General features: G+C 46.0%; 1 long non-coding RNA gene across 1 annotated transcript; it reads left to right on the top strand.

Annotated features, from left to right (window-relative positions):
• Window positions 1–1,167: 1,167 nt before the first annotated feature.
• Window positions 1,168–1,606, top strand: LOC132251254 (uncharacterized). The gene is made up of 2 exons (XR_009463209.1): window positions 1,168–1,270; window positions 1,381–1,606. It is a non-coding gene; the product is annotated as an uncharacterized LOC132251254 (long non-coding RNA).
• Window positions 1,607–8,786: the final 7,180 nt, after the last annotated feature.

The following is an 8,786-nucleotide window of genomic DNA, read 5'->3' as shown; positions in this document are numbered from 1 at the left end:
ATTACAAGATAAGGAATTTTAAGCTTCAATCAGCTGCATGTTACCCACATCTTTCTAGACTATACTTTATCTAATGTCACCCACATAATCCCAGCATTCTGATACTTGATTTATTCCAAAAATCATAATTGTTGGAAAATGCAAAGTGTGCCATGTTTGTCCAAGAAAGACTTAAGTCACCCAGAGATTTGTGATGTCTGGTAAATTTTTTTGACAAATACAAGCTAGTAATTTTGTAGTGTCTAAAAGCTTTTCTTGGAGTTCTGTCACATAATCTGAAGTGCTTTGATTACTTTAAATCTACCACTTTCTCTGAAGGGAAGTGCGTTATCACAAATTTTATAAAAGGTAAGTAAGACACTCTATCTGATCAGAGTAGTACTACCAGATACTCTTCTCCTCCATTAATAAGATTTCTTGGGATGGTTTTCCTTTTCTGCTTTTCTATCAAAACATTTTTTGCTACTTATGACTTAATTGGAGACTACTGGAGAGAAATACACTAATTTTGCCACTTATCTCCATAATTAGAGCTATTTAGGCACTGCTTCTAAGGGTGCGTGTATACAAAATGATATTTCCTGTTTACATCAATGCAACTGAGTTTGTTTGCACAACATGGGATTTCCCACCACTCTAAAGTCCATTTAGTGACGTTAAACTAACACTACTTGGAGATGTTTTAATTTCTGGGGCTTCCCAGTTACACCGCTCGAACTGTGGATTTGTTCGTGCAAACAGCCAGAGACTCCAAAGACTTCTAATTAATCCCCTTCACTACGAGGAGACACTGTGTTCCAGCCTCTAGCCAGTAGGTGCCGCTGTGTGTTCTTTTTTACCTTCCTTTACTCCTCACTCCTCCATCCTCCCTCACAACACGCAGTTCAGGTTGGGGCGAGTCTGCTCAGACCAATTGTTATTTCAAAATGGAGGAGACCTATAGTGTATGTTCTCCCCCCTTTGCCCATGTACCCTCCTGCCCTCCCACCCCCCCCCATGCACCCTCCACCTGCCAACCCCACATCTCCTGTCATGTTCTGCCACTGCAGTAGACATAACTCCCAACAACAGCTGCAGCATCAACGTAATGGTAAGTTTTTTGCAAGTAGTTTGAAACTTTGGAGTGAATCGTTATGACTTCCTTCAATGTGTGAACATTCTGAACTTTGTCACATTTCATTTCAGAACCATGACCAAAAGTCCAAGGGCAGCAGGATGTTGCCTGCCAGACCTGACACCCAGGATATGCAATGTTCCAAGTGATATTTAGGTAATATGTCCCACTGACCTTGTGTGTGTGTGTGTTGGGGTGCAAAAATCTGTTTTTTCAAGTGTACGCCAACCGCTCCCCCCCTTCTTCCTTTTCCCCCCTCCTCACAGAAAACTTTTGTGGACAGAACTCTCTGGGGGTGGCAACCAACCCACAGCCCAGTGATGAGGAGAGTGAAGATAGTGAAGAGGAGTACAGGAATACAGTGAAAACATCTTCAATTTTTTAAATTTATTTTTATTTTTTTATATTTTGTATATATTCGATATTGTTAAATTATAAATAGCTATTGTTAAAGCTTCAGCATTTTCATTAAAGTGTTTTATTTTTGCTCTATATGTGTCATGTTTTCTTTGGGGTGGGTGGATGATTGTGTTGGTTTTTGGAGACTGCGCCCGCCTCAGTGTGGTGGGGATGCTGTTCTTGGGTGGTTTTTATGGAGTCACGGCATTACTGGAAAGAGTTGCAAAGAATTGCAGGGTGGACTGTTATCGGAGAGAGGGAGGTCAAATGCTAGCTAGCGTGTGGTGCAGTCAGCATGTCTTGTAACAAAAAAGACTAAACAACCCTACCCACCCCCAGCGGCAAGCGGGCAATCTGCAAAATTTCTCCATGCATGAACCTCCCAGGGCCTTTAGCATGTTGTTAAAGACTTCAGGAAGTCTGCATTATAATGCATTTCATAAGCATGGTCACTGGGGTGGGGGGGAGGGTTGGGGTTAATGCCTGCTGCTACAGCTCCAAAACATCATCTTTTTTTTCTTTGCAGGCTGTACTGTTATGGAAGGTCAGATGCAAAAATTGATTTTTTTTTCAATGCTTTCTTTTCAGTGCAATATTTTCTTTACAAAATCCTGCATGCAGCACCTTTCGGAGCCGGGTTTGGAGACTGCACCCTCCGCCCCCTCTCCCGGTCCGCTGCAACACACTCCCGCCCTGGAGAGAGCTAATCAGATTTTTTTCAGGATTGCTTTGTCCTCCCTTGCCATATCTCTCCTCTCAGACTTCTCAAAGGACAAAGAGAAGGTGAGAGAGAAACAAGGAATAGCATTCCAAAGGCAGCTCAGGGTAATCTCTTCAACCACCTCTAGGCCTCTCCAGAATCAAGTGCATTCAAAGAAAGCATCATTGTGGGAGAACTTCTTTTCATCCAAATTCAAGACATTTTGAATACCTCCTTCTCCTACACTAGGTATTGGCATGTCCTCATCAGATGGGTCTGAGCCAAGCAGGGAACTGCTAATTATCCAAGGCCATGTACCTTCAAATAGCACTCTGCTCCCTAAGAAGAGGCCTGAAGTGTTATGCAGCAGATGGCTATTCCCAGACATATTATTGAGGTGCCTGGAGGGGAGGCCTACCAATCTGAAATACAGGCCCTGACCAGCTTTGTGTCTAGCCTGCAAAGCTACAGCGCTGCCCCTGGCTAGCTACAAACTACTCCCCTGCTCCTAGGTCCATGCCCTGAAATCAAGCAGGAGCAAGTACAAATCAGAATTTTTTATTCCACATCTTTATTGTTTTCAGAATAATTTGAATTGCAATAAATTTGATTGAGAAATCACAAAGCTAAAACAGTATATACATTTTTGTTTACTCAACAATGCCATTGGTAGTCAGCTGGTGAATACATTTTTTTTACAGTACAGCTATTGCCATCAAACACAATACAATAGGATAAAACACCAATTTACAGTATGCTCCCATGGTCCCTTGAGTAATCCCTTGATATGGTATGGATGGATGGAAGGCTGCATGGTGGGAGTGTGAGAGGGAGGGACGCAAGTAGGCAACCACCCTGGGTACTGGCCCTTCCTGGTTACTGATGACTGCATGACTTTTATGGAGTCATGGCATTACTGGAAAGTTGCAGGGTGGACTGCAGTCAGATGGAGGTAGGTCAAATGCTTGGCCAGTGGTAGTGTGCAGCCAGCATTTTCTTGCAAGAAATAAGACTAAACAAACCCACCCACAAAACTTAGTTAGGGAGGGAGGGGCCCCCAGGCACAGTCACCTAGGGCCCCCCTCAGGTGGAGATGAATCCCCTGACTCAGCTGGCTGACTAAATTGGGCCATGCTACTTTCCATTACATTGTAACTTTGGAATGTTTGCTGGCCACAAAACTTAGGGAGGAAGAAAGGGGTCCCCTCAGATGGGGGGGGACTTCTTATTTTCTACTTTCTGTTTTCCTTTTTTATTTAAAATATTCCTTCCTTCTACAAGTCAAGGAAGAAGCTCAAGGAGACAGAAACCTCAAGGAGACAGAGTAGAGGGTGGATGTCAGAAGACATGTACCCCAGTCTGAATTTGTTGGGACATGGCCAGTAGCCAGGAGGAGGGTGAGAAGCCTATGAAATAGGCCTGCAGAACTTGTGCAACTTGAGCTGATGCAGACCAAAGCCAGTCAAGAAAGCTTATCTTAGCTTCCCTTGTTGCCAGCAACAATTCAAAAGTTACTAGAGTGCAATGGAGAAGTGTAAGGCAGAGGTGGATGAGTGGAGTAGAGAGTCCACATGCCTGGGCCTACTACCTGGACCGTGGAGGTCTTGGCCAGCAACCAAGAAGAAGGCCTCCACAGTTCAGAAAGGAAACTCAAGCCCCAGCTTCCTTAATGGAAGGCCCGACCTGCGCACCAAGCCCTTTGCACTAATGAATGAAATGCTCTTGCAGAACTTGTCCAGCTCGTACTGATGCAAGACATGGCCAGTAAGCAGGAGGAAGGCAAGAAGACTATATGAAGTGAGCCTGCAGAACTTGTGCAAATTCAGCTGATGCTCAGGACAAAGCCAGGGAAGAAGCCTCACCTTCTGCCGCTGCAATGGTCATAGCTAACCAGGAGAAGGGTGAGAAAACTATGAAAAGCTGGGAAGGTTTTCCCCAGCAAGAAGATTTCCCCCAGTCAAAAGACATGTTCCCCAGTCCAAATTTGCTGAGACATGGCCAGTAATGAGGAGGAGGGCGAGAAGACTATATGAAGTGGGCCTGCAGAACTTGTGCAAATTGAACTGATGCTCAGGCCAAAGCCAGCGAAGAAGCCTCAGGTTCTGCCACTGCGGTATTCATAGCTCAGAAGCACAACTTCCTTTGTGGCCAGCAAAGATTTGAAAGTTACAAGGGTGCAATGGAGAGGTGCAGAGGTGGGAAAGTGGGGCAAGAAGCCCACAGGCCTGGGCCTACTACCCGGAACCCGGGAGGGAATTTGCCAGAGGTCTTGGCCAGCAATCAAAAAGAAAGCCTCTGTATTTGTGGCCACCAACAATCCTCTAATCGCAATTCCATAATATGCTCATTCGCAAACAGGGCCAGCAACCAGGAGAGCAAGCATAATATGAACTGGATCTGCAGAACTTGTGCAATTTTTACCATAATCGAGCTGACGCTCAGCCCAAAGCCTACAAAGAAAGCCTTCACAAATCAAGTAGTACACAGAAGAGAAGCCTCAGCAGTACTTGTGGCCAGCAACTGGAAGGAGGAAGTAATACAAGTTCAGTAAGGGTAGTATGTAAAGCAGAAGAGTATTTATCTCTTCTCGATAGGAATAGAGGAACCTAGGGAGGTGCTTGAACCAGGAAGTGGGCATTTCCTCCCTACCATCATGGGGAAAGAGGCAGGGAAGGCACATAATCACCTGCCTTATGTTTAGTATCTGCTTTCTCATCGTAAGGAATCGAACTGTAATTATAAGTCTATATAATATAAGTCTATGTAACATAAGTCTATATCATGTATTGGCTATACATATATGGTGGAGGCTCAGGATGTATGTGATGTGTGCAGGGTGATAAGGCAGATCTACCTGCTTTGAAATGCTGTGATAAGGAATTGAACCATTACAATTATTATTGTCCATTAATAAATCATCATTAATATGACTATTTCTACAAACCCTTATTACTAAGTTACTATTGGAATTAATAGTATTATTTCCTCCTATTATTAGTATTACCTGTTATTATATTATAAGTCTATATCAGGCAGGATGAAAGTCAATTATAATTATAATGTATAATAGTTCAGTTGTTGAGAGAATCCTGAAGGAAGTGTTGTTATCCTCTTCATCTTCTCTTTCTTCCTTTTGCTTTCTGCCTCTTGTCACACCAACCGGGATTGATCAGTTTGCATCTAGCAGTGGAAGGGGATCTAAAAACTGGAGGGAGGGAGGATAGAAAGAGCATCATAATTTGTATTGGTGCTTCTTGAGCACCTCATGTACCTTCCTTCATGCCCATCATATTCCACCAGCCCCATTTACAATAAATTTGAAATAAACAATGCATCTCCCCCCAGCCAGAGATGACCCTGTCAGGGTGCAAGGCAGTGGTATACCAACAGCAGTGGGCAGCATGGTTGCCCCGGCATGGATGTGAAGGAGGTGCCATTGGTAGGTGCAAAGGAGGAGCCACCACTGCACTGCTGCTCACCTTGTCTCTTCCCCCGCCATTGAAACCACTGCACAAGATGTCTTGTCCAGGGCATGCATGACAGCAAGGGTGGCAATACCCCAGGCTTGTCCCCCAGGCCCTGGAGGCCCACAGTATGCCACTGGTGCAGGGCCTTGGGCAAATTACGTCCCCCCACACAGAGCCGATCCTGTGTACCGCTGCCGCGGTAGTGGGGGAGGGGCGTTGACAAGTGTCTGGATGAGAGGCTGGTGGTGACACTGATGAGTCACCCCATCTGCTCCTCCTGTCTCTGCAGGGCCCCCAAAGCACTGTGCCTGGGTTGGTCGCTTGTATTTGCCACCCCCCCCCCACTAGGGATGATCCTGCCACCCTCAGGAAACAGACAAGTGTCAGGTGCTACTTACCAAAGGTGGCCTGTAGCACATTGCCATGTCCTCCTTCAAGTTGCACATCACAGAGGTGCAGAAATCAAATGGTACTCAGAGGTTCAGTTGCACCCCATTTTATCAGCCTACAGTCTTTTTGAACTCTGGATTCGCATTGCTGTGCCACCCAGGGGCAAGTCTCATGACCGCGATGAGTTCTTCTCTGCCCCCACTGTGCTGTCATCCCTCACCCACCTCAAACCTCCCTCATCAAAACAAAACAGCAAACACACACCCTGACCTCTGCTCCCCCAATTTATAATGCTTGAGTGGACAACCTGATCATCCCCCCTCCCCCCCTTCACAAGCAGCCTCATTTTGGCGTGGTAAAAAAAAAAAACAAAACAAAAAAACAGTCTGGTGCTGGGCTGAAAAAGACCATGAAAAGAGGCAAAAAAGTTTGCAAAGTCCCTGGGTTTGTGTGCAAGCAAAGCAGGTCTTAAACCCCAAGTCTCTAGCCCCCCCCCCCCCCCCCCCAGCCTTGCTTTGGTGTTCCAAAATGAAGGAGACAGTGCCTGGCATCTGCCTGGAAAAGAATGCAAAAAGAATGTTGAAAAAGCACATTTTCAAAGTTTTCATGTAGGGAAAATGCAAGGAAGGGTTGGGAAGGGTGAGCCAAAGAGCCTAGGAAGGCATGAGCCCCTGTGGGTGACTTTGCAAAGAGGCTGGTGACTTGCAAAAAAGCAAGCCAGGCTGCTGGGGGGTGACACACCAGTATTTGCAAAATGCTTGTTTGCAGGCCAGCACTTGTGAATTGTGACCCACCCAGGCAGCCCCCCTGTTTTCCTCTGGAGCTCCCATGTGTACCTGTGCAAGAGAGATTGCCAACCCCACTCCCCCAGCACCATGCAGCAATCAGCTGGAAAAATGAACAGAGAAATGAACCCAAACAATGAACAAAATCCACTTTTGCACTAAGCAGTATAAGGGTGGATATGGAGGCAGACAAGAAGCCAGGAAACCATGAGGTTTTATTGTTTGCTACACACTATTATAGTTACTTGTGCTTCTTTGCCTTCACCACACCATGACCCTGAACCACACCTGTCTCCCTGAAATGCAGTGGTGCCCTCCTGGCCCTGCTGGTAGTCATATGGCGCTGCTGTGACCCCACTGAGTTAGGGGAAACAGGCTCAGCTGTAATTGTTCGCTTGTCTTGCACAGAGGCAAAAGGAGTAGACTGACTTTTCCCTTTTGGACGTCATACCCATTTCTTTAGATACTTTTGCACACTCTGAAAGGCATCATTGAAAGTGTCCTGTGACCTCTGGAAATTCAACACAGGACTCATCAACCACGTCTTTCAAATTCCTCATGGTGTCTCACACTTCCTCAGGATGTCATCCTCCTTACACAGCAACTAACAGAGTTTGTTCTGTCAGGCATCTGTGCATTCTGCTCTGGCTACTGAGGACTCCACTGAAACCTCAAGCAAGGTTTCATGGGACTGTCTCTGCTTGCTGCAAAAATCTCTGCAGCGTTCTGCTGTAGTGCAAGCAGGGCACCGTTCCCAGCAACCATGGATCATGGTGGCTGATAAAGAAAAAAAATCAATGGTTGCCTTTCCCCCCAGAGGAGGAATTACACCCCCCCCCCACCATGCAGTTCACAAAATGCCGGTAGGCACGGAAACAGACCCCACAATAGTGGGGCACCACTCGTACTTCCCACTACTTACAAATACTCACTTCAGAAATAGGTCCATGGCTGCCACTGCCAGTGCTAGCTGTAAAAAATTAATTCAAGTGAATAATTAGTTTGGCATCTGTTACATTATAAGCTATCAAACCCATCATGCACCACCACTGAAAGAACATGGTGACCCACCTACAGCAATACATTAATTGCTCCCCTTTCCCCACGGCCCCCCAAACCCAACCAACATGAACCTGGGCATTGCCTGGAAGTGGTAAGAGCCATATTACAAGAAACTTACCAGGTCCAGAATGTCCTTGGCTCTTGGTAATAGTAGATGGTGTATCAGCCACATGGGTTTCTTCCTGACCTTCCACCTCCTCCACTTCATCATCTGTGTTCGTCTGTGAAACGGGACTAAGTGGCACTAAGTGTATAGTGACTGATGGTTCTTCCTGCCACTTATGGTCATCAAGGAGCAGTCTCTAAATAGCTGAGAGAAGCTGAGGGTTTCACCTTCAGGAGGGGCTGCTGCTGTCTCCTCCACCTTCTCCTCCTGCCCAACCCCAGCGCTGAAAGTCTCCCTACTGGGTTGTCACCCGCATACTTGGAAAGAATTATTGACAGCTTGTCATAGAAGGGGGTAATTGTTTGACCTGCCCCAAAATGAGAGTTTGCATCTTTGGTTCTGTAAAATGCTGACCTCAGGTACTTGATTTTACACCGGACCTAGGTCCAGTCACAATTGTGCCCTTGCACCTGCATGCCTTTGGTGAGCTCGACATAAACAGGCTTATTCCTCCCACTTTGCAGCCTGTCTATAATCCTTTGCTCCAAACAAATATCCATACTGCTGGCCTTGGTTTTCTGAGACATGGAGGAGCAATTCGTGGTCAACAGTACAAGCTATTTGTGAAAGGGGCTAGCAATTTTTTTGGGGGGGGTGCCTTTATACTCAGGCTGTGCTTGCATGAGGGTCTAGGAAAATTGCAAGTATTGTGAAGTCATTACCTGTAAGTGTCAAAACACTCAAAGGTGATGAAGCACCCAGT

This window comes from Alligator mississippiensis, chromosome 6 (assembly GCF_030867095.1).
Source record: "Alligator mississippiensis isolate rAllMis1 chromosome 6, rAllMis1, whole genome shotgun sequence".
Taxonomy (NCBI): Eukaryota; Metazoa; Chordata; order Crocodylia; family Alligatoridae; genus Alligator; species Alligator mississippiensis.
This window is presented reverse-complemented; position numbering and strand designations above follow the sequence as displayed.